General features: G+C 38.0%; 1 long non-coding RNA gene across 1 annotated transcript in view; it reads right to left on the bottom strand.

Annotated features, from left to right (window-relative positions):
- Nucleotides 1-25509, bottom strand: part of LOC103096410 (uncharacterized) — a 40743-nt gene extending 15234 nt beyond the window's left edge. The window contains exons 1-2 of the long non-coding RNA XR_008917540.1: nt 24928-25509; nt 16339-16438 (exon numbers count right to left, since the gene is read on the bottom strand). This is a non-coding gene — a long non-coding RNA (uncharacterized LOC103096410). The remainder of the gene's footprint in view (nt 1-16338; nt 16439-24927) is intronic.
- Between the last annotated feature and the right edge of the window lie 1409 nt (nt 25510-26918).

The raw sequence follows: 26918 nt of genomic DNA, 5'->3' as shown, positions 1-26918 counted from the left end.
TTTGAAAGATCTCTTGGTATAGGTTTCAGGAGAGTTGCCCAAATTGGTCCTCTCTGCCCAAAGGTTTCTCATGTTTGATCTCCAGTTTACATTTTATTTTGGTCTCTCCTAAGATATGCTATATGCCAAAATCATTGGATTTAAAAGTTGGGATCTCAATGACCATCTAGTCCAAACTGTGTGCAATAAAAATCCTTACTATGACATATATTCCCAATGAACTTTGTCCAGCCTCTGATTAAAGTTGTTCAAAGAGGAGGACCCAGCACCCATCTAGTCTACTCATTCTACTTTTGGATAACTTTATTAGGAAGTTTGTTGTTTTATTTTTAATATCAAACCGAAATTTGTGCTAGGGGCAGGTAGTTGGTACATTGTGTAAAGTGCCAGACCTGGAATCAGGAAGACTTATCTTCCTGAGTTCAAATCAGCATCATACACTTACTAGCTGTATGACCATGAGCAAGTCATTTAAACTTGTTTGCCTCAGTTTCTTTATTTGTCAAATTATCCAGAGAAGAAAATGGCAAACTACTCTAGTGTCTTTGCCAAGAAAATCCCAAATGGGGTCATGAAGAATCAGGCACACCTGAAACAATTGAACAATAACAAATCACACTATTAATTCATTGAACTTTCAGTCCTCTAGAATCACAAGATCTTTTTTCAGAAGAATTGTTGTCTATACCCTCACTCCTATCTGTTTTTTTAAAAATGATTTTAACCCAATTGTAAGACCTTACATTTAAACTATACTAAGTTTTATCTTATTAGATTTGACTTGATTTTCTAACCTGCCAAGATCTTTTAAAATCTTGATTTTTATACAGCATATTAGCTGTATCTCCAAGTCTTATGCTAGCAACAAATTTGATAAGCATGCCATCTATGCCTTCAGCCAAGGAACTGACACAATGTTAAGTCAGTCGGGGTTGGGCACAGATCCCTGAAGAATTTCACTGGAGACCTTCTCCCCAAAGAATACTCGTCTTTAACGACTATCCTTTGGATTCAGACATTCATCCACACAATTATCTCTTCATCACAAGGGTAAGGTGTGCAATGCTCCCACAATCTGGAAAATCCATATAAAATGTTTGGCCCTTCCTTTGTACCAGAGGAGGAAGTCCAATTTTTTTCTTTTTTTATTTTATGGGGTATTTACAGTACTTTGTTGTAAATTTTGGATTAAGTTCATGTTTCTGAGTCTCTAAACTTTTTTCTTTATTGTCTGCTGGCCTTTGTGTGTTGCCTACTGAGCAAAACTCCCTTAAATTCCCATTTAGTTTCTTATGCCAACCCATGAAATAGTGAAAGGCCCAATGTGGAAAGGATATATATATCTAGGAAATACTATCTAGGTTTCTCCATTTTTTCCCATAAGATTAGCCCAAGATATTGTAAATGTTTTCCTAAAGCCTAGACAAACTAGATATTCAACATTCCCTTGATTTACAAGTGTAGTAACTCTGTCAAAAAGGAACAAAAGGTTCTTCTAACATGATCTATTTTTTTAACTATATGTTATTTCATTTTTATTGATGCCTTTTGTTTTTAATATCATCTGTTTCTAAATAGATCATTTCCCTGTTTCCAAATATATCCTTTCCCATTCTACCCAACAAGCCTTTACTGATAAAAAAAAGATTTAAAAAGAAAAAAATAATTGAATCAAGTTAGCCAACATATTCATTGTGTCCTACAATATACGTGCTATTTTGGATGTTTTGTTTTGAAATTGTATCTCTTTATCTCTCTCAGGCTGGAAGGGCAATGGCTACCTATGTTTGATACCATTTCAGATCTTGAAAGAAGTTTTGACCTGCTCCATTTCCATCCTGGGCCAGTTCTCCCCTGGGTAGGTAGCCTGGTACCCATCTATTCCTGGGATATCACCATATTGATGCTGGATTTAGTGTGGACACGCATCGGCTTAGTCATACTTCAGCTCAGAACTCCTCAGTTCAAGTCATTCGCTAGCCTCAGACTTCCTAGAAGCAAAGATTATAGATATGTCACTGACTGATAGCATATGTATTATTTCTTCCCAATAGTCATCTATCTCTTCAGTGATGGTTAAAAAATGAACTTTCTTAACTCTTCAGCTTAGTCACTTTAATTATAAAATGTTCAATTTCCTTTTTCTTTTCTTTCCTCTGCATTACATTGACTATCGTCACCTCAGTGACCTAAAGGCTAGGCATGTTATCTTTGGCCCATATTCCCAGGTATCCTTAAGGAGGTACAGGGGATGTTCAGACTCTGCAAGTTCTTATGAATGAGATTCCCCCAAGTGTAGGGGATTATTCCTTGCACCCTTGCTCCATTTAACCACTAACCATTGGATTAACTTTTACAAAGGAATATTTACTTTAAAGGGATAGCTAGATGGTGCAGTCAAGAAGACTCCTCTTCCTAAGTTCAAATCTAGCCTCAGACTCTTACTAGCTAAGTGACTCTGGGCAAGTCACTTCACCCTTTTTGCCTCAGTTTCCCCATTAGTAAAATGACCTGTAGGAGAAAATGGCAAACTACTCCAGTATCTTTGCCAAAAGAACTGCAAATTAAGTCATGAAAATTCAGAAACAACTCACCAACAACAAATATAAAATAACCCATGCACATGTACTTTGGTATAGCACTAAATCTGCCTCTTAATTTTGATAATATCATCATTTTTGCTATATTGACATGATCCAATCATAAATTGTGAGTGTTTCTCCAATTTTTAATTTAGCCCTTATTTCTTTAAAGAGTATTTTGTAACTGCACTTTTATATGTCTTTAATAAGTCTTGGTAAATTATTTCCCATTTATTTTAGGGAAATAGCCATTATTTTAATTGGGATTTCCATTTTATATTTCCTTTTGCATTTTGTTATTGCTGCCTCAAAATAACAATTTTTGGATTTACTTTTATATCCTGTTACTTTACTGAAGCCAGTAATTGTCTCAATTAATTTCTTTGCTAATGCTCTGATATTTTCTAAGCAAATCATCGTGTCATCTGGAAACAGGTATTAACTTTATTTCCTCTTTTCAAATTTTTATGCTTTTAACTTTTCTTTTCCTATTGCTATCATTAACATTTTTAAAAATATGTAAAATAGGGGACTTCAAGGTGGCTCAGTGGATTAAGAACCAGGTCTAGAGAGGGAGGTCTTGAGTTAAAATCTAACTTCAGCAACTTCAGAACTGTGTGACCCTGGGTAAGTCATTTAACTCCCATTGCCTAGCCCTTACAGCTCTTCTACCTTAGAACCAATATATAGAATTGATTCTAGGATGGAAGGTAAGAGTTTTCATTTAAAAAAGAAAAATGTAAAATGTTAGTGGTTAAATAGTTTTCCTGGTTTTACCCCTTTATTGAGAAAGTTTCTAATGTTTCTAGCACCTATGACTCTATTTTACATTATTATTATTATTTAAAACAATGCAAATTTTAATACATATGGCCACTTCTTGGGATTTATTATTCACGAGACTATATATAATTGGGACTACTTTTATTCAAGGTCTAGAAAAATAAGGAGCCATGATAATATAGGAGCAATCACTAAAATAGTAGAAATTGAAAATCACAGGAAAAAACCCCAAATAACTTAAAGCCTTTCCCCTAAATACAGAATGCCCCAGGAAGTGAAAGCTAATAATGGCAAAACCTCAGTTAATCTTTAAGTAGCTAAGGATCATTTTTTTAAAAATTCTCTTAACTATCTTCTATTCACCACAAGAAAGCTTCCCTTGCTCTCTGCTTCACCTCTGCAAATCTTTAAGAAAATTGAAATGTATTTCCTCACCCATTTTGTCTGATTTCTAGAATGCTAGAAAACCCCAGATATTGAGTAATTTTATGCTAAACAAATTACTGTGGTAATTTGTTTCTTGGTTTGACACATTGGCACTGTAGAGGTTGGCTGCTACTGTGTAATGTCAGAGTTTTTCCTAGCCTCATCTTTTTTATCATTGACAGTCCTTTAATTGGAACTTTACCATTTTTAAGCTCACTACTACTAATTCAATTAAATATGGAAAATATTAAGCATCTACCATGTACAAGGTTCAGCTTGGCACCATCTTTTCATATAGTAGCACCTCTTCCTCTTCTTCCTCTCCTCCCTCTCCCCATTCTAAGGAGAGAGATTTGTTTTGGTTCATTCTGATTCTGTTGTATTTTTATTTGCATCAAAAGTTTATGCTATTCTTTAGGATGTTAAAAGGAAAAAAGTCACCTCCTTAACTCATTCGCTTAGTTCAAAATGTAAACATCTGGAACCAAGAATAAAGAGAAATACTTCCCCACCTGTTTCATTTTATTTTTATTATAACAAAAGCCATTGTCAACATTGGTTTATACTTTCCTTCCTTTGTTTTTATCCTTCCTTGGTTGAGGTATTTGGACCATATTTGTCTCATAAAAGAAGTTTAATAGCACGTTCTCAATTTTTGAGAATAATTTACATAGTACAAGTATTCATTTTCTTAAATATTTGATTGAATTTGCCTACAAATGTCTGAGCTGGGTGTTTTCCTCTCTAGTTTACTTAATGTCATTATTTGAGATTTCATTTTCTTTGATGAATGTCAGTGTTTACTAATTCAGTTTTCTGGTGGGATCTACCATGACTCTGATGGATTTCCTATTGTTGATGGGACTTAAAGATTAGAATTCATTTGTTACCTGGGCACTCACATCTCAGGATTCTTATTCATCTAAGATAAGAAAAGAATAATCAATACAACAGAAGCAGGAACCTCATCCTCCCACATATATTGATGGGGTAGGAGAAGTAGCCTGATGCTTGATGCTCTCTCCACAGCTGCCACCAAGACTGAAAAGTCACTAAGGACAAAAGTAAGAGATCAGTCACTTGAAACTACAACACTCAGTTCTGGCTTGGTCTCTCTTCAATCATCAGTCTTTTGGTTTCTGAAGCCAATTAGAAGACTTTTTATCATCATGTAGTACTAGCCCCGCTGTCACTCATGGCTTGAAACTGGCTCTACATAATTCCATGTGTTAGATTTGATTTAGCAAGAGATATCAAGGCATCCATACCTTTTGACGGTAATAAAGGCAATGGGTTTTGGCAGTTGGACAGGACAGGGACCAGGAGAAGCCCTGAATCCAAATGGACCCCCAGACCTTATCTTACATTCAGATGGTCCAGATTGGTTCAGGATCACACCAGGAAAGCTCAGTAGATGACAAGCCAGCAGGTAAGCAGATAGGATGGGAAAGACAAGGTAGAAACAGTCACCAAGGGAAAGCAGCCAACCACAGTTAACTATCTCACTCTTTCCCCCTGATATTCTAGAATATTTTCACTGCATTTGCATCTCCCTGCAGACCTACCTCATATGCTCTCTTACTTATAACAATTCCCAATATAATTCACCAGGAAGGGCAAATTCAAGCCTTCCCTGAGGACTAACTGGGTCCTCACTGGCCAATCTCTACACATCACATAACTTATTTCTTTTGATTCTTACAACAGACCATGGAGACAGAGGTGACAGTTATTGTTATTTCCATTTCATAGAAGAGGAAATTAAGTTAACTACTTGACAATGGTCATATAGCTAGTAATTTTCAAAGACAGGATTTGAACTCAAACTGCCCCTCAATGTTTTACCATTTATTTCCATAATAATGTCTTGAAATATTTTGTTGTTGTTCAGTCATTTCAGTCATGTCCAACTCTTCATCACCCCACTTGGAGTTTTCTTGGCAAAGATATTAGAGTGGTTTGCCATTTCCTTCTCCAGCTCATTTTACAGATGAGGAAACTATGGCAAATAGGGTTAAATGACTTGCTCAAAGCCATAAAGTTAGCATCTGATTCCAGGTTTGAACTCAGGTCTTTCTGGCTCTACTCCCTGTGCTCTAACCACTATGCAACCAGGGATCATATTTGAGCTTACTGGTCTAAAGTGTTCAGGCTCCATTTTCTTTTTTTTTTTAATAGCACACTTGCCTTTCTCCAATTCTGCAGTTCCTATTCTGGAGTGCTTCTCCTATTCTCCAAGATCTTTCAAAGATCACTGGGGAGTCTTTTATGTGTAGGAGAAGCCATGGCGGGGCTGGGAAATTTACCTAAATCCCAAGGGTTCAAGACCTAGTTTCCCTACCCCCACCTGCTATTGGCCCAGAGTAACAGTCAAGGGAAGGATGTTAAAGTCTGCATTTATATAAATCAGCCATGAGATCATAGTCATGTATAAGACCTTTTTGTCTGTAGCAAGAAAAATTGCAATTATAACATGACATCATTGGTGAGGAGGTGTTTTACCACAATGCAGAGGAAGCTTGAAATATTTTCATTGAGCTTTATTCAAGAATGACAAAATCAAACCAATGAGCAAAGGGATAATCTGGCATTGGGGGTCAGGCTAGGAAGACGTGACTAGAAGCAGAGAAATTACAGAAAATCCATACAGCAAAGAAGAGGCAAAGCCAGGTGCCCAGGATCCAAACCAGCCATATTCATAAAAAGGGCAGAAGCTGGTAAAGTCATCAGGGGTTAAGCAAGCACAACAGCAGGGGCTCACAGGGTGGAACAATGACAGCAATTTCCTTGACTGCCTCTTTAGGGTGACTCCTCTTCTCATTGGTGCTTCACCAACTAAGCCTGCCTGCCTCACCACATATAAAAGGCAAGCATGTGGCCTGATGGAGAGACAGTGGGTTATTGTGAAAAGGGCACTGGCTCTGGAATCAGGGCATCTGAGTTCAAAACTTGCCCTCTTGACACAAGTTAACCTGCTTGGGCCTCGGTTCCCTCTTTTGTAAGATGATATTGTCAGATTAAATGGCCTTTGAAATCCTTTCTTGTTCTAAATATATGCTCTTGTAATGTCAAGTGATTTGCCCATGGCTACACATAATAAGGCTAGATTGTGAGTCCCCAAGAGATCCATTAACCAACCATCCCTTCTTTGAAGGAAACATTTCCTCTCTGAAGAATGGGGTTGATGGTGGATTCCAGGGAAAAGGTGGTAGGGACTCGTGTCTGTCAAATGTTAATTGCCTGAAAATACATGGGCTTCTTCAAAGGAAGATTTGAGTACAAAGATTTGGGTACAAAGGTGAAATATTCCTTCCTGAATTTCTTTTTTGTTTTCTTTGGTGCATTGTTGAAAAAAATGCCTCATTGATGTTCTAGTTTTGCATATTTATCATTACTCACTAATTTATCCTGTTCCCATAGAAACCTTGCTCTGTAAGCAACATGTTTGTGGCTGTTGAGTCATTTCACCTGTGTCCTGCTCTTCATGACCCCATTTGGGGTTTTCTTGGCAAGCATACTGGCATGATTTGCCATTTCCTTCTCCAGCTCATTTAGTAGATGAGCAACTTAACAGTCAAATGACTTGCCCAGGGTCACACAACTAGTAAGTGTCTGGGGCTGGATTTGAACTCATGAAGACATCATCCCTATTCCAAGCCCACTGCTGTATCTGCTGGACCTCCCAGCAATCCAGCAAACCAAATCAGTGAATTTGGTCATCTCTGAGGATTTACACATCTCATTCTGTATCTCTTGTCTATCCCCTCTCCAATTGGGTTATTATTAAAATTTATTTTCATATTTGTATTGTAAATTATATTGTAAGATTATAGTTTTATTGTTTTTATTAAATTAGTAATACATAACAAAATATTATTGGGATATTTATTATGTAAGATTAAAGTTTTGTCTATTTTAAGACAATATAGTACTTTTGAATATCTTAGTTTATCCTTACAACAGCTCCAGGAGTTGTTTATAATATAATAGAAAACTAACATAACATAATAAATAAAATATAATGACTCCATTTTGCAGGTGATGAAGCAGAAGGAGGCAGAAGTTAAGTGACTTGCCCAAGGTCACATAAGCAATTGAACTCAGGTTTTCCAGACTCCAGGCCCACATCTCTATCCACTGCACCATCTTGCTGCTCTAATTGAACAAAATAAACCCTAGGAAAAGTTCACACTTTTCTAATACAGTCCTCTTGTTCTTTTCTGCATAATGGAATGTTTATATCTGTTTCTATTAGATTTGCAATAAAATAAACGATTTAAACATTTCTTGTCCTTGCAACTGTTCCCCATGTCTGGAGAAAGTGTATCTCATTTCAGGGTAAGATACTTTCCCGGGGCAATTCTAGGGTGGCGCAGGAGGAAGTCCTTAGCTAACTGTCTGCCTTCAACTCTACCGAGAGAGGTTCCAACGGAAATAGGGCAAGGCAGCCCCAACTACGGGTTAGACTCAGGGAGCCTGCCTTTCTTTGCTTTGCCTCCAGGAAATCTGCGGTGATGCAGATGTTGCAGTTGACATCGTTTGCTTTTCCCAGAAAAAAAAAATAGCTCCCTGTGAATTAAGCTGCAGGCTCCCGGTCACTGTCCCACTTACTTTGTTCCAAGCCCTCATTCCTTCGAGCCAAGAAGGATAACGATGCCAGTATCTCATCCCGACACTGAGATGGTGCCTTTGTTTGGAAGGACAACCCCGCTGTTGTGCTCTAAATCATCCGTCAAAAGATCTTCCTTTCCATTCTACAGTCCTGGCACTGCCGAGTGTGCCGAGCAGGGGGCAAGGCATCCCAGCTCCATTAAAGGGTCTGCTCCCTATGGGAAGTGCACGAGATCCGTAGCGTGAGAAAGCTCCAGAAGGGAAGACATTCCAGGCTCTTCCACCGAGAAACAGTAGGAAGCACTGTCCATTCTGACAAGGCTTAGAATGCATCTGCTTGCTTTGACACTGCTTAATGGTGTATTTTGGTTCCACAGCTGAATGTAAGAGCCCAGGGAGGGAGAATGGCAATTGAGCAATGAATACGGTTATTTCTGGACTCCTCCAGTCGTTTACTTTAGGTTTCTGGACACCTCTTGCCACATCTCTGAGATTCCACGTTTTCTTAGCCACAAAATGAAGCTGGCATTAGATACCTACATGCCTCACCTGGCCCATAGGGTTGTTGGAAAAATGAAGAAAGATAAGGTTGTTAAAGCTAAGTGGTATAGCGTACACCGTGCTTGACTTGGAGTCAGAAAAGATCTAGGGTTCTCATCACTCCTCATCCACTCACTAGTTGTACTCAATTTTTCTAAGGCTCAGTTTCCCCACCTGTGAAATGGGGCTAATAACTCTATTACTTATGTATGCTCTGGGATTTTTTTTTTTGAGGATCAAATGAAATAATGTATCTGAAATTCCTTTCAAACCTCAAAGAGCTCTATTTGTTGTTATTTTTGCCATTGAGTCATCTCAGACATGTCTGACTCTTTGTAATCCTATTTGTAGTTTTCTTGGCAAAGATACTTGAGTGGTTTGTCTTTTTCTTCTCCAGGTAATTTTACAGATGAAGAAACCGAGGCAAACAGTGCCTTGACCAGTGTCACACAGCTAGTAAATGCCCGAGGCCACATTTGAACTCAGGCCTTCCCATCTACAGGCTCACCTAGCAAAGAGTATAGTAGCAATTATTATTATGATTACTGATGTACTAATACCATCCTGGAGAAGCCTCAGCCCCGAGGTATCACCAAGATACCATTTTACAAAGAACTCAAGCCTGGCCTTATCTCACTCTCTCTTCAAACTCTCCTTATTCATCAGCTGCATTGCCCCTTCATCAGATATCCTTGCCCTCACCTTACCAGCTTCTCTGCCTGTACAAATCATTATTCCCATTCAAAAGTAAGCTCCTTTAAGGCAGGGATTTTTTTATTTGCCTGTATCTATGTCTGTATCACTTAGTGCTGTGCCTGGGAGTAACTAATTAATAATAATTTATTAAAAGCACATAATAAATGCTTTATCTATCTACCTATCACTTATGTATCATTTATGCTTGATGAAGACAGACACCATCTTAGACTATATCTCTCCAATCTAAACTAGGTTGCCATTAATAAGGAAGAAAATATATTTAAGCAATAAGACCCAAGTGATCTGGATAATTAGAAGAAAAAGAGATGTGGCAGCAAGGAACAAAAAGAGTGGGCTGGCTTTGGAGTCAAGAAGATAAGGGTTTTAGCCTTTTGCAGAGAACAGTTTGGAACTATGTCAAAAGGTCATTAAGAAACAAATAGGAAAAGGACCTATATGTATTGAAAAAAAAACACACTTGAAGCTATTCTTTTTATGGTGATAAAATTGGAAAGTAAGAGGAAATTCATCAATTGGGAAATGGCTGAGTAAATGGTGACATATGATTGTGATGGAATGCTATTGTTTTATAATTAATGAGGACACAGAGGAGTTCAGAAAAACCTGGAAAGACTTTGAGAACTGATGCAGATTGAATTTTGCAACACCAAGAGAACACTGCACATTGTGACAGCAATATTACATGAAAAACACTTGTGAATTGAGCTATTCTCAACAATACAGTGATTCAAAATAATCCCAAAAGATTCGTAATAAAAAAAAAATTCTTCTGTTTCCAAAGAACTCATGTAGTCTGAATCCAGAGCAAAGATAAAGATTTTTTCTTTTGTTTCTTTGAGTTTAGTTCTATTGAAGGATCAATATGGAAATATGTTTTATATGATTGCACATGCAAAATCTATATAAGATTGCTTAACATCTCTTGGGCGTGGGGGAGAAAATCCAAGACTCAATTAAAAAAAAATGTTGGATATTGTTTTTACACGTAATTGTCAAAAAATAAAATATGAAATGATGGAGAAGGGAAAAAAAGATCAGGGTTCAGATTCTATCTCTAACATTAACTGTCTGACCCTAGACAAGTCCTGTGCATCAGAGCACTCCCTGGAACTTAGAAGGCTTATGATTGACTTCAGTGGAGAAAGTTGCTGTACTAGGAGATGTCCATGGGCCTGATATCACAGATAATGAATGCTACCCAGAAGAAATTACTGTAAGGAATCATGCTAATGGAAATCTGTAGGGAATCAAGACATGATTAGGAAAGAAAATAAAATGTTTCAATAAAAAATGAATATTAAATGGTCTGAGGATTTTCAGCTAGAAAAGAATAGGCAGAACTAGTTTGATATTTGATATATTTTAAAAGGTTTTTCTGTGGGAGTGAGATTAGACTTTAATCTCTGGGGCCCAAGGGAGAGAAATGTGACAATGGATGGAAACTGTAGGAAGATGGATTTTATTTAATTTTTTAAAAAGCTTCCAACCACTGAACCAGTCCCTATCAAATAATGAGTTCTCCCGTCACTGGGGAATGTTCCAGCAAAAGAGGCAACTAGAAGACCTGAGTTCAAATTGAGCCTCAGACACTTACTAGCTATATAATACTGGGCAAACCATTTAACCTCTGCCTGTCTCAGTTTCTTCATCTCTAAAACTGGGATAATGATGACAGGGCTGGTTTTAAGGTAAGATGAACTGACATTTGTAAAGTGTTTTGCATATCTTAAAGTGTCCTACAAATGTTCATTGGATGAGCTCTTATAAGAGGATAGATTCATGCTTGAAGGTATATCGCCTCTGGGGTCCCTTCCCACTCTGAAATTCCGACATTGGCTCCCCTAACTAATGAGACTGTACCTTTAAAATGAGCTGGGCCGCATCACAGTATTTCCTCTTAGCCAAGTTCTTTGTGGGGGAGGGAAGAGTTAGGGATAATAATACGTTGTAGTGCTCTAGCCCTTTTCTTCTGCAATGCTGGAGAGCTTTGCAAGACATTAGTTCATTAATCCTCCCAACATCTCTACAAAGCAGGCAGGGGATAATGATCCCTGCCTCCTGCAGGGCTAAGCCTGGTTCTCTTAAAGGTACAGGACCTACAGTGAAGAAAACGCTTGCAGGAAGAGAGATTCAGCTAGAAGCTGGCTTACTTTATGCACAGATGTGTGTATACTTGGGTTACAGTTCTTAAAAAGAAATTGTGCAGTTTTTAAAATTTTTATTTATTTTATTTATTTACTTGCTTGTTTGTTTAATTATATTGGTTTTAACTTCACTGTAGCTTTCCCCAGTATTCCTGCTCCTTTCTTTCCCAAAGAGCCATCCTGTATAACATAGGGTATTTTCTAAAGACCAAAAAAAAAAAAAGCAGAATAAGTTAGCACAATCAATTGATGCACTGGGAAAAGTCTGAAACATACTTGCAATGTGCATCACCTCCACTCAAGAAGGAAGCCTTTTCTTTGAAGACACATTTTTTCCCGACAAATTTGCTACATTTATTTTTTTATATTTTTTGTGTGTGGTTGTGGGTTCCATTTATGTTACTTTAGTCATTGTGTGTGCTCATTTCTAGACTCTTAGGCTGAATTTTAATTACCTTCCTGGTGCTAACCTTGTTCTTTCCTCCTGCCCTTACCCTCATTACCCTCAGCTACATTTTAATCAGTTCTTTGATGAAGCTGAGGCAGCTAGGTGCTTCAGTGGAGTCAAGAAGACCTAAGTTAAAATCTGACTTCAAACACTTACTAGCTGGGTGACCCTGGACAAGTCACTTAACCCTGTTTACCTCCGTTTCCTCATCTGTAAAATGAGATGGAGAAGAAGCTGGCAAACCACTATAGAATCTTTGCCAAGAAAACCCCAATAGGGGTCAGTAAGGGTCAAATACAAGTGAACATCCATGCTTAAGCTAAGGTGTTCTATCATTGAGTCAAAGGAAATTCTGGAGTACAACAGTGGAGAGCATCCTAAGTCCAGGATCTCTGAGTTCAACCACCTTAGTACCGGGAGACTCCCCCTCCACTGACACTTTACTACAAATAATATAATTCTGTTGTTATTATTTATTATTCCCAGGCCCCTCAAATGGGGTTCTTCTCTGAGCAAGTTGTTTCCTTTTCCTCCTTTTTTTCCTTGCAAATGACACAAAGCCCGAAGAATCACTATGAGAATATCTGGTGTCCTTACAGTGATTTTTTCTTCTTCTTCCATATGCTATGAGGTGTTTAGAAAAGTTTAAATTGAACTGAGGTGTTGACAGGACTAAAACAGAAGGAAAGAATCAGTATTACTTAAGAATTTCTCAGAGAATTCATTCCTCTCCTTTTCTCTCTCAACTATAAGTTCCCATCGATTTTATGGATGGGAAACCTGGAACAAAGGGCAGTCAAATGATAGCTCATAAGCAACTGATATGAGAGGAGGACCCTGTGAGTGAGCAGAACTTAGAATTCAGGGCTTTGCCTGGCTTCCAATAGTAATGAAATTCTCATTATCCTAGAGATGCTGTCAACTGTTGTTAGGTTGTTGTTTTTCTATATTAACAATGCAAATAAGTGTGTGTGAAACTTTTACTGGTGTCCTTAAGAGTGAAGTAAAAGAGAGATGATGAAATCAGAAGAGATCCAACTGAAAAATGTTCTCATCGTAATCTGTCACTTATCAGATCCTGCCTTTTATCTGAAAATTGGCTGATCAGAGCAGCTACCAGTCAATACTTGCCCTATCCAGCTGCTGTTCTAACATGTTTACCATGAACAAATACATTTTGTTTTTATAGAGTGAATATTATCCTGAAAGGGAAACTTCAGTTTCCCACAGCTTGGTTCCAGAAATCTCAGCTGAGAGAAGGAGTAAGCTATCCCTCACTTTCACAAAATAATCAAATGTAAGAATTAGAAGGGATGTTAGCAGCTATTTAATCTTTTTATTTATTATATTATTTAATATTATATAATATATTTGTTTATTATATTATAACTAATTAAATCATGCATAAATATAGCTTGTTTTAGTAGATAGCTTAAAGATCTGCAAGAAAATTTACATATATTAATTCATCTGATCCTCACAACAATCTTGTAAGGTATCATCATCATCATTATCATCACTTTACAAATGAGGAAACCTTGGTTGAGAGAGTTTAAGTCACTTGTCAGGGTTAAATGGCTGGTAAGCATCTGAGGTAAGATTTGAACTCCAGTCTTCCTAAGGCAGCTAGATAGTTCAGTATATAGGAAACTGGGTCTGGAGTCAGGAAGATCAGAGTTCAAATCCTACCTCACACATGTACTCACTGTGTGATCCTAGGCAAGTCACTTAACTTTTGTTTGCTTTAATTCACTGGAGAAAGACTTGACAAATTACTCCAGTATCTTTGCCAAGAAAATTCCTTGGCCAATATTGGTGTGTTATGGTCCATGAGGTCATGGACAGGATTCAACAATAGCAACAACTTTCTGATTCTAAGTTCCACTCTTATTTTTTGTAATACTTATTGCCTAATAATAATAAAAAGAATAACTAACATTCATATGCTGCTTTAAAGTGTACAAAGCAAGCAGCAAAAGCTAGAAAGAGAAATCCCATTCAAAATCACCGTAGACAAAATAAAATACCTAGGAATCTACCTCCCGAGACAAACACAGGAACTATATGAACACAACTACAAAACACTCTCCACACAACTAAAACTAGACAAACAATTGGAAAAACATTAACTGCTCATGGATAGGACGAGCCAATATAATAAAAATGACCATCCTACCCAAACTTATTTATCTATTTAGTGCCATACCCATTGAACTCCTAAAATATTTCTTTACTGATTCAGAAAAAACCGTAACAAAATTTATTTGGAATAACAAAAGATCAAGGATATCCAGGGAAATAATTACAGTCCCAGACCTTAAACTATATTACAAAGCAGCAGTCATCAAAACAATTTGGTACTGGCTAAGAAACAGAAAGGAAGATCAATTGAATAGACTGGGGGAAAGCAACCTCAGCAACACAGTATACAATAAACCCAAAGATCCCAGCTTTTGGGACAAAAATCCACTGTTCGATAAAAACTGCTGGGAAAATTGGAAGACAGTATGGGAGAGATTAGGAATAGATCAACACCTCACACCCTACACCAAGATAAATTCAAAATGGGTGAATGACTTAAACATAAAGAAGGAAACCATAAGTAAATTGGGTAAACACAGAATAGTATACATGTCAGACCTTTGGGAAGGGAAAGGCTTTAAAACCAAGCAAGACATAGAAAGAATCACAAAATGTAAAATAAATAATTTTGACTACATCAAATTAAAAAGCTTTTGTACAAACAAAACCAATGTAACTAAAATCAGAAGGGAAACAACAAATTGGGAAAAAATCTTCATAGAAACCTCTGACAAAGGTTTAATTACTCGAATTTATAAAGAGCTAAATCAATTGTACAAAAAATCAAGCCATTCTCCAATTGATAAATGGGCAAGGGACATGGATAGGCAGTTCTCAGATAAAGAAATCAAAACTATTAATAAGCACATGAAAAAGTGTTCTAAATCTCTTATAATCAGAGAGATGCAAATCAAAACAACTCTGAGGTATCACCTCACACCAAGCAGATTGGCCAGCACGATAGCAAAGGAAAGTAATGAATGCTGGAGGGGATGTGGAAAAGTAGGGACATTAATGCATTGCTGGTGGAGTTGTGAACTGATCCAGCCATTCTGGAGGGCAATTTGGAACTATGCCCAAAGGGCGACAAAAGAATATCTACTCTTTGATCCAGCCATAGCACTGCTGGGTCTGTACCCCAAAGAGATAATGGACAAAAAGACTTGTACAAAAATATTCATAGCTGCACTCTTTGTGGTGGCCCAAAACTGGAAAACGAGAGGATGCCCATCAATTGGGGAATGGCTGAGCAAATTGTGGTATATGTTGGTGATGGAATACTATTGTGCTAAAAGGAATAATAAAGTGGAGGAATTCCATGGAGACTGGAACAACCTCCAGGAAGTGATGCAGAGTGAAAAGAGCAGAACCAGGAGAACATTGTACACAGAGACTAATACACTGTGGTATAATCGAATGTAATGGACTTCTCCATTGGTGGTGGTGTAATGTCCCAGAACAATCTGCAGGGATCTAGGAGAAAAAACACTATTCATAACCAAAGGATAAACTATGGGAGTGAAAACACTGATGAAAAGCAACTGCCTGACTACAGCGGTTGAGGGGACATGACAGAGGAGAGACTCTAAATGAAACTCTAATGCAAATATTGACAACATAGAAATGGGTTAGAATCAAGAACACATGTGACACCCAGTGGAATCACGCATCGGCTATGGGGGGTTGGGGGGAAGGAAAAGAAAATGATCTTTGTCTTTAATGAATAATGCTTGGAAATGATCAAATAAAATATTATTTTAAAAAAATAAAGTGTACAAAGCATTATACACACACATACACACACACACACACACACACACACACACACATATATATATATACCCTATATTCAATCTGGTTTACCCACAGGCTTCAAACCCATCAGTAGTTAGGGAGATGTCTACTTAAAGCATATGAAGAATTTCCCCTGCAGAATGGGCTGATGAGAATAGTTTGTTCCATTGTGGGCAGTAAGGCAGCTGAAGCAGCTTCTGTGTATTACCTAGAGCTCAGTCAGACATCAAAAACAGTACAGTCTTCCAATGCTTCCCAGGTCATTGCTAGCTTTTAAACTTTTGCCTTGCCATTGGATTTTGAGGACTCTGGAAGAGAGAAAGAAGTTGATAACTTTGAGCAACTCTGAATCACTTAAATCCCAATTCTCATGAGTCAAAACATTACCTTGTGACTCACTAGTCCTCCTGAAAAAGAAGGACCAAATCAACATCTATATTATTCCATTTTATAACATACTCAACAAATGATCATTTAGCATTTGCTTGCCTGTTTCCAAAGAGGGGGGACCCTACTACCTCTCAAGGACTTTCATTCCACTTTCAGATAGTGCTTGTTAAAAAAAAAAGTCCCTTAGACTGATACACTGTGGTAAAATCGAAGGTAATGGACTTCTCCATTAGGGTCAATGCAATGTCCCTGAACAATCTGCAGGGATCTAAAAAACACTATCCACAAGCAGAGGATAAACTGTGGGAATAAAAACACCAATGAAAAGCAACTGCTTGACTATAGGGGTTAAGGGGACATGACAGAGGAGAGACTCTAAATGAACACTCTAATGCAAATACCAACAACATGGCAATAGGTTCGAACCAAGAACACATGTGATACCCAATGGAATCATGCGTCGGCTATGGGAGAGGTGGGGGGGGGGGGAGGAAAAGAAAATGATCACTGTTTCCAATGAATAATGTTTGGAAATGACCAAATAAAATAATGTTTTTTTTTTAAAAAGTCTGGAAGAACCTGGAAGATGGTGGTACCTCAAGATTAACAGGGAAGTCAAGAAGAGGGGAGCACTTTTTAGGAAAAGATGAGTTCAGTTTTACATAGTCTATGTTCAAGATATCAATGGAACATCCACTTTGAGACATCTAAAAGGTAGTTGGACATTTTAGACCAGATTTCAAGAGGAAGATTAGGGCTGGACAAGCAGATTTAAGAGTTATCAGCATAGAGATGATATTTGAAATGATGGTACCTAATGAGATCACCTAGTGAAATAACCATAGAGAGCAGAGGCCAGGGGGCAGCTGGGTTGCTCAATGGATTGAGAAACAAGCGGTTCTAGGTTCAAATCTCGCCTCAGATACTTCCTAGCTATGTGACCCTGAGCAAGTCATTTAACCCTCATTGCCTATCCCTTACCACTCTTCTGCCTTGGAACCAATACACAGTATTGATTCCAAGATGGATGGTAAAGTAAGGGTTTAAAAAAAAAAAGATGGGAGAAAAGAGGCTATAGGACAGAAGGATGGAGATTTTATCAAACAAGAGATAGAGATCATTACAGCATATAAAATGGATCATTTTGATTATATTAAATTTAAAAGCAGACTTCCGGGTAATCATGGCTGCAATCTAGACACCACACGCTTCCTCTACCTGGCACCGAACAAAATAGACTACATCAAAGGAGCATAAAAATCACCTTTGGAGGAACAGAAGGACTCCCCAGTACTCCCCAGTACCCCACAGAGGAGAAGGTACTTGGGGTTTGAACATTTCCACACTATAATAAGAAGGAGAAGAAGCTTGCACAGAAATGTGAACGGAGCCACCCTTCCCCCCCCACCTCCCCCACCAAACCAGAGTGAGCTACCGGAGTGCTCACTGGGACAGCAAGTGAGTGGGGAATGTCTCTGTCTGGGGGGGGCACTCCAGGGTCCTTGGGATCTGGGGACTGCCAGGAAAAAACATGGGAGAATCCTGCACGGAGCAAAAGGGGCCCAGGGAGCTGTACTCGGGGTGGTTGCACTTAGCATCTGGGCGTAGCTAAACACTAGGGGTGGACCACATCTGGGCAGAGCTGAACACCTGGGCAGTGTGGCTGTGATCAGGGGCTCAGCAATCTAAGAAACCTCGGAGGCTGGGAAGAACTATTCTGAGGCAACCTAAATTCACAGAAAACCTGCCCATATCACCCAGACCCCAGACCAAAAAAGAAAGGGGAATAAAACCACCAAAGGGATGGCTCACATGGCCCAAAATCAAGCCTCCAGGAAGAAAGGGAAAACTTTTATGGTGGAAGTACCCAAGGAAAAGAGGAGAATGAGGATGAAATCCAAAAAAAAAAAAAATCAGAACATGCCTCCCAAAATGGAAACTATCAACAAGCTCTGGAAGATCTCAAACTGGAACTTACCCAAAAGATGGAAACCTGGAAAGAAAAATGGGAGAAAGAGATCAGCAGTCTGACAGATAAGACTGCTCAATTGGAAAAAGAGCTCGAAGCATCCAATAGAAGGGCAGCAAAGCTGAAAATCAAAACCAGTCCCTAACGACCAGAATTAAGCAACTCGAAGAAAGTGAGATCATAAAACAGCAAGAATCAATAAAGCAAAGCCAAAAAATTAATGAATTAGAAGAAAACATAAAATATCTCACTGAAAAGGTCACCGACTTGGAAAACAGAGGAAGAAGAGACAACCTCCGAATTATTGGTCTTCCAGAAAAACCAGAGATAAACAATGAACTTGACGTTATTCTACAGGAGATTATAAAAGAAAATTGCCCACACATTCTGGAGCAAGGGGGCAAAATGGAACTAGAAAGGGTTCATAGAATACCCTCTATACTAAATCCCCAAAAGACAACCCCTAGGAATGTAATTGCCAAATTCAAGAGCTTCCAAGAAAAGGAGAAAATCCTACAAGAAGCCAAGAAGAGGAGCTTCAGATATAGGGGGGCTCCCATAAGGATCACACATGACTTAGCAGCTAACACACTAAGAGACCGCAAAGCATGGAACACGATATTTAGAAAGGCAAGAGAGCTGGGTCTCCAACCAAGAATCAACTACCCAGCAAAACTGACTATATACTTCCAGGGGAAAGTATGGGCATTCAACAAAATAGAAGATTTCCAAGCATTTGCTAAGAAAAGACCAGAATTTAGTGGAAAGTTCAATATCCAAGCACAGAAAGCAAGAGAAACATGAAAAGGTAAATATGAAAGAAAGGGAAAAGGAGATAAATCTTATCTTTTTCTTTAAGTCAAACTCTCTTCTATAAGGACTACATTTACATCAAATTATATATATTAATATGTGGGGAAAATGTTTTGTGTAACTCTCAAAAATGGTATGCATCATAAGAGTAGTTAGAAGAAACATGCATAGGGAAAGATTGGGGCATTAAGAAGATTTGGGGAAAGTGGGGGCAAAGAAAGGAAAGGGGAGGGGGAGAACCATCGATAACACCCATAAAACATAGACAAATAGCAGATTGGATTAGAACCCAAAACCCTACCATTTGTTGTCTTTAAGAAACACATATGAGGCGGGTTGACACTCACAAGGTTAGAATTAAAGGTTGGAGTAAGATCTTTTGGGCCTCAACTGATAGAAAGAAGGCAGGAGTTGCAATCATGATATCTGACAAAGCCAAAGCAAAAATAGACCTGATCAAAAGGGATAGGGAAGGTAAATATATTCTGTTAAAAGGGATTATAGACAATGAGGAAATATCACTAATCAACATGTATGCAGCAAACGGAATAGCATCCAAATTTTTAATAAAGAAACTAGGAGAATTGAAGGAGGAAATAGACAGTAAAACCATATTAGTGGGAGACTTGAACCAACCACTATCAAATTTAGATAAATCAAACCAAAAAATAAACAAGAAAGAGGTAAAAGAGGTGAATGAAATCTTAGAAAAATTAGAGTTAATAGACATATGGAGAAAAATAAATAGGGACAAAAAGGAATACACCTTCTTTTCAGCACCACATGGCACATTCACAAAAATAGACCATACACTAGGTCACAGAAACATGGCACTCAAATGCAGAAAAGCAGAAATAATAAATGCAGCCTTTTCAGATCACAAGGCAATAAAAATATTGATCTGTAAGGGTACATGAAGAGCCAAATCAAAAATTAATTGGAAATTAAATAATATGATACTCCAAAATCGGTTAGTTAGAGAAGAAATCATAGAAACAATTAATAATTTCATTGAGGAAAATGACAATGGTGAGACATCCTTTCAAACCTTATGGGATGCAGCCAAGGCAGTACTTAGAGGAAAATTCATATCCCTGAGTGCATATATTAACAAATTAGGGAGGACAGAGATCAAGGAATTGGAAATGCAAATCAAAAAACTTGAGAATGAACAAATTAAAAACCCCGAGAAGAAAACCAAACTAGAAATCCTAAAAATTAATGAAGAAATTAATAAAATCGAAAGTGACAGAACTATTGAGCTAATAAACAAGACTAGAAGCTGGTACTTTGAAAAAACAGACAAAATAGACAAAGTACTGGTCAATCTAATTTAAAAAAGGAAAGAAGAAAGGCAAATTAACAGCATCAAGGATGAAAAGGGGGATCTCACCTCCAATGAAGAGGAAATTAAGGCAATCATTAAAAACTATTTTGCCCCACTATATGGCAATAAATATACCAACCTAGGTGATATGAATGAATAGTTACAAAAATATAAATTGCTCAGACTAACAGAAGAAGAAATAGGTTTCTTAAATAATCCCATATCAGAAAAAGAAATCCAACAGGCCATCAAAGAACTTCCTAAGAAAAAATCCCCAGGGCCTAATGGATTCACCAGTGAATTCTATCAAACATTCAAAGAACAGCTAACTCCAATACTATACAAACTATTTGACATAATAAGCAAAGAGGGAGTTCTACCAAACTCCTTTTATGACACAAACACGGTACTAATTCCAAAGCCAGGCAGGCCAAAAACAGAGAAAGAAAATTATAGACCAATCTCCCTAATGAATATAGATGCAAAAATCTTAAATAGGATACTAGAAAAAAGACTACAGCAAGTGATCAGACGGGTCATCCACCATGATCAAGTAGGATTTATACCAGGGATGCAGGGCTGGTTCAATATTAGGAAAACCATCCACATAATTGACCACATCAACAAGCAAACCAACAAGAACCACATGATTATCTCAATAGATGCAGAAAAAGCCTTTGATAAAATACAACACCCATTCCTACTAAAAACACTAGAAAGCATAGGAATAGAAGGGTTGTTCCTAAAAATAATAAACAGTATATATCTAAAACCATCAACAAATATCATCTGCAATGGGGATAAACTAAATCCATTCCCATTAAGATCAGGAGTGAAACAAGGATGCCCATTATCACCTCTATTATTTGACATTGTATTAGAAACACTAGCAGTAGCAATTAGAGAAGAAAAAGAAATTGAAGGCATTAAAATAGGCAAGGAGGAGACCAAATTATCACTCTTTGCAGATGACATGATGGTCTACTTAAAGAATCCTAGAGATTCAACCAAAAAGCTAATCGAAATAATCAACAACTTTAGCAAAGTTGCAGGATACAAAATAAACCCACATAAGTCATCAGCATTTCTATATAATTCCAACACAGCTCAGCAGCAAGAACTAGAAAGAAAAATCCCATTCAAAATTACCTTAGACAAAATAAAATACTTAGGAATCTATCTCCCGAGACAAACACAGGAACTATATGAACACAACTACAAAACACTTTCCACACAACTAAAACTAGACTTGAACAATTGGAAGAACATTAACTGCTCATGGATAGGACGAACCAATATAATAAAAATGACCATCCTACCCAAACTCATCTATCTATTTAGTGCCATACCCATGGAACTTCCAAATTTTTTTTTTACTGATTTAGAAAAAATCATAACAAAGTTCATTTGGAAGAACAAAAGATCAAGGATATCCAGGGAAATAATGAAAAAAATACAAAGGAAGGGGGCCTTGCAGTCCCAGATCTCAGACTATATTATAAAGCAGCGGTCACCAAAACAATCTGGTACTGGCTAAGAGACAGAAAGGAGGATCAGTGGAATAGACTGGGGGCAAGCAACCTCAGCAAGACAGTATATGACAAACCCAAAGATCCCAGCTTTTGGGACAAAAATCCACTATTTCATAAAAACTGCTGTGAAAATTGGAGGACAGTATGGGAAAGATTAGGTTTAGATCAACACCTCACACCCTACACCAAGATAAATTCAAAATGGGTGAATGACTTAAACATAAAGAAGGAAACTATAAGAAAATTAGGCAAACACAGAATAGCATACATGTCAGACCTTTGGGAAGGGAAAGACTTCAAAACGAAGCAAGACTTAGAAAGAGTTACAAAATGCAAAATAAATAATCTGGAATACATCAAATTAAAAAAGTTTTTGTACAAACAAAACCAATGTAACCAAAATCAGAAGGGTAGCAACAAATTGGGAAACAATCTTCATAAAAACCTCTGACAAAGGTTTAATTACTCAAATTTACAAAGACCTAAATCAATTGTACAAAAAATCAAGCCATTCTCCAATTGATAAATGGGCAAGGGACATGGATAGGCAGTTCTCAGATAAAGAAATCAAAACTATTAATAAGCACATGAAAAAGTGCTTTACATCTCTTATAATCAGAGAGATGCAGATCAAAAGAACTCTGAGGTATCACCTCACACCTAGCAGATTGGCTAACATGACAGCTATGGAAAGTATTGAATGCTGGAGGGGATGTGGCAAAGTGGGGACACTAATTCATTGCTGGTGGATTTGTGAATTGATCCAACCATTCTGGAGGGCAATTTGGAACTATGCCCAAAGGGTGATAAAAGACTGTCTGCCCTTTGATCCAGCTATAGCACTGCTGGGTTTGTATCCCAAAGAGATAATAAGGAAAAAGACTTGTTCAAGAATATTCATAGCTGCACTCTTTGTGGTGGCCAAAAATTGGAAAACGAGGGGATGCCCTTCAATTGAGGAATGGCTGAACAAATTGTGGTATATGTTGGTGATGGAATACTATTGTGCTAAAAGGAATAATAAAATAGAGGAATTCCATGGAGACTGGAACAACCTCCAGGAAGTGATGCAGAGCGAAAGGAGCAGAACCAGGAAAACATTGTACACAGAGACTGATACATTGTGGTACAATCGAAGGTGATGGACTTCTCCATTAGTGGCAATGCAATGTCCCTGAACAATCTGCAGGGATCTAAAAAATACTCTCCACAAGCAGAGGATAAACTGTGGGAGTAAAAACACTGATGAAAAGCAACTGCTTGACTACAGGGGTGGAGGGGATGTGACTGAGGAGAGAGTCTAAATGAACACTCTAATGCAAATACCAACAACAGGGAAATGGGTTCGAGTCAAGAACACATGTGATAACCAGTGGAATCGTGTGTTGGCTATGGGAGAGGGAAAGGTGGTGGGAGGGGGGTGCGGGGAGGAAAAGAAAATGATCTTTGTTTCCAGTGAATAATGTTTGGAAATGACCAAATAAAATAATGTTTAAAATAAAAAAAAATTAAAAGCATTTGCAGAAATAAAATCAATATAGTCAATATTATAAGGAAAACAGAAACAGAAAAAAATTACAGCAAGTTTTTCTGATAAAGGTTCAGAGAGAGAAAGAACTAAGTAAAATGTATAAGAATACAAGTCATTTCCCAAGTGATAAATTGTTAAAGAATGTGAATAGGCAGTTTTCAGAAGGAGAAATCAAAGCTGTCTGTAGTCATATAGAAAAATGTTCTATGTCACTACTGATTAAAGAAATGCAAATTAAAACAATCCTGAGGTACTACCTCATGCCTATCAGATTGGCTAACATAACAGAAAAGAAAAATGAAAAATGTTAGAAGGCACATGGGAAAACTGGGACACATATACTGTTGGTGGAACTGGGAACTGATTCAACCATACTGGAGAGGAATTTAAAATTATGCAAATTGAAACTATGAAAGCATTATAAAAATGTGCATGTCCTTTGACCCAGCAATATCACTACAACTAAGTCTATATCCCAAAGACATCAAAGAAAAGCTGCAGTTGGCCTGGAGCCCTGTGAGGATGTCCTGGGGTAGTAAGTAGGGAGGGCAATGAATGGAATGTAGGGCCTGGAGTCGGGAAGACTCACCTTCTTGAGTTCAAATCTGTCCTCAGACACATCCTAGCTATAGATGTTCCTAGGTATGATCCTGCTTGCCTCAGTTCCTCATCTATCAAATGAGCTGGAGAATGAAATAGCAAACTCTTCTAGTACTTTTGCCAAGAAAATCCCATATGGGGTCACCAAGAGTCTGTCACAACTGACTAAACAACTTCTCCTGATGATAGATCGTTGTTGATAACCTTTTATGAACCTGAAAGGAAATGGAGAAATGAAAAGTGTCCCTATTTATTTGGTGCACCTTAACTGGTACTGTCAGAGAAATGGAACCATATAAATGGAAACAATCATTTTCTTTAGAAGACTAAGCAGGTGAATGAAGAAAGTTAATTTGCTAAGAGCAAAAGGAATTTTTTTTTAAATCCTAAGATAGGCCAATTAGATGGATATAGAGCCAGGATATGGGAAATCCTGGGTTCAATTCTGGCCTCAGATACTTCTTAGCTGTCTGACCCTGGGCAAGTCACTTGATCCAATTGCCCAGCCCTTACCATTTTTCTGCCTTAGAACCAATATTCAGTGGTGAGGATTAAAAAAAACAAACAAACATTAGGTGAATGTATCATTATTTGCAATTCCAGGATTTTTTTAAAGGCTAATTTCAGCAACTTACAGTGTTTGCTTATTTCCCCCTTGAATGTGCCAGCAAAGATGTAAATGCCGCAGGAAGCATGGGAACTTGACTGGATGTGGACAAACCATTCAGCTCTTCGGTATCAAGAAAACCTTCCCATAGGGAATAGCATCTGTATCTCCCAGCATCCACAAGAACAGACTCAGGCCCGTTGGAAGCAATTTTAATTGCCAAGATATCATTTTACCAAAACAATATTTTCTGGCTTTAAAATTCACCTTCGTTCTCCACCGCATAAAGATCTATCTGTTTTGAATTTGAGGAGAAATAATCCTTAGCATTCTTTCTTTGAATCTTCATGTAGCCTTGCAAAGAGATCTATCTATACAGGTGGCCCCGGTCTTTCGAAGAGATTATACCAAATTATTGACAACTGTTTCCTTTGGGAGGGGAAAAACAATAAAACACCCTCTCCAAAAAAAAAAAAGGTTATTTTCAATTCCACCATCCTGGGTATTGCATGCAGCTAGTCATGCAGCAGTCTCAGGCCCTCAAACAAGAAGTGCCCTTCGAGAAGGGGGGGAAATAGTTCTTGTGTATTTTCTTTCTTGACTATCTCAGGCTCACTATTTATTTTGCTTCTTTACCTTGCAAATAGCTAACGGCTTCTAGCCAGGGCTAAGCCCAGCCCTTTCGTGCCCTGCAGTCATCTTTGCATCTTTAAGAGAAAACCGATTCTCTGGAATGCTGTGCGTGCACATACCTATCTGAGCTCTGCAGCCCACACCTGCCGAACAGGTAAACCAGATCCTCCGCGGGGCCTCAGCGCCACATTCCAGCCCAGCAAGCTATTACTCTCTAATTGTTACCTGTCAAACAGGTCAACTCAGCGCTTGGGCCAGGCCCAAACAAGCGCATGTTCCCACGAAATCCTAAACCTGCCAACCTTTGACCTCTTCGAAGTTTTAGCGATTATTTTAACCAAGGACTGCTTTAAGTCTTGACGATGACTTTTTAACTGGGGCGGAAGGTGGTGTGATTTTTCTTCCGCGCCTCCTATGGCGAAGCAGTGGCGGGGGAAGCCCTTTGGGGGAGTCCCGAGTGAGCAAGCAGACGATACAGCTTTTGCAGTGTAGCCCCGTGAGATGAAACTCATTCCCCGATTTCCTTAAATCTGTCTACTCCTTTTGGAGAAAAGGGGAATTTCCCCAAGGGGAGGTAAGGAAGCCCGGAGTTGGTTCACAAAAACAAGCTCAAGGTTCTCATTTTTGTTCTTTGTATATTGACATCTTTGGGTTTACTGATGATTTAAGTTTCCAACTTCATAAATAGAAAAATAAATGAATGAAAATAAATTTTAGAAATGTTAGTCATTTAGCAATAAAAAGAAAACTATTTAGAGTTCTGGTTACTAAACTTTTCTTTACAGCTGTGGGGAACTTTTAAAAATATATATTTTTTATTTTTTTCCATGGTTACATGATTCATGTTGTCTCCCTCCCCTCTTTCCTACACCTTCCCAAAGGTGACAAGCAATTCCACTGGGTTATAGATGTCATCCAATACCTATTTCCATATTACTCATTTTTGTAATAGAGTAATCTTATAAAACCAAAACCCCAAATCATGTACCCAAATAAATAAGTGATAAATTATATTTTTCTCCTGCATTTCTACTCCAACAGTTCTTTCTCTAGCTGTGGATAGCATTCTTTCTCATAAGTCTCTTAGAATTTGTCCTGGTTCATTGCACTGCTGCTAGTAGCAAAATCTATTACATTTGCTCCTACCACAATGTTTCAGTTAACTGTATACAGTGTTCTCCTGTTTCGGCTTATTTCATTCCACATCCATTCATGTAGGTCTTTCCAGTTCTTATAGAAATCAAGCGTTTGTCCATTCCTTATTACACAATAGTATTCCATCACCATCAGATACCACATTTTGTTCAGCCATTCCCCAAGAAGTGGACAACCCCTCATTTTCCAGTTTTTTGCCACCACAAAAAGCCTGGCTATAAATCTTTTTGT

This window comes from Monodelphis domestica, chromosome 3 (assembly GCF_027887165.1).
Source record: "Monodelphis domestica isolate mMonDom1 chromosome 3, mMonDom1.pri, whole genome shotgun sequence".
Lineage (NCBI taxonomy): Eukaryota > Metazoa > Chordata > Mammalia > Didelphimorphia > Didelphidae > Monodelphis > Monodelphis domestica.
This window is presented reverse-complemented; position numbering and strand designations above follow the sequence as displayed.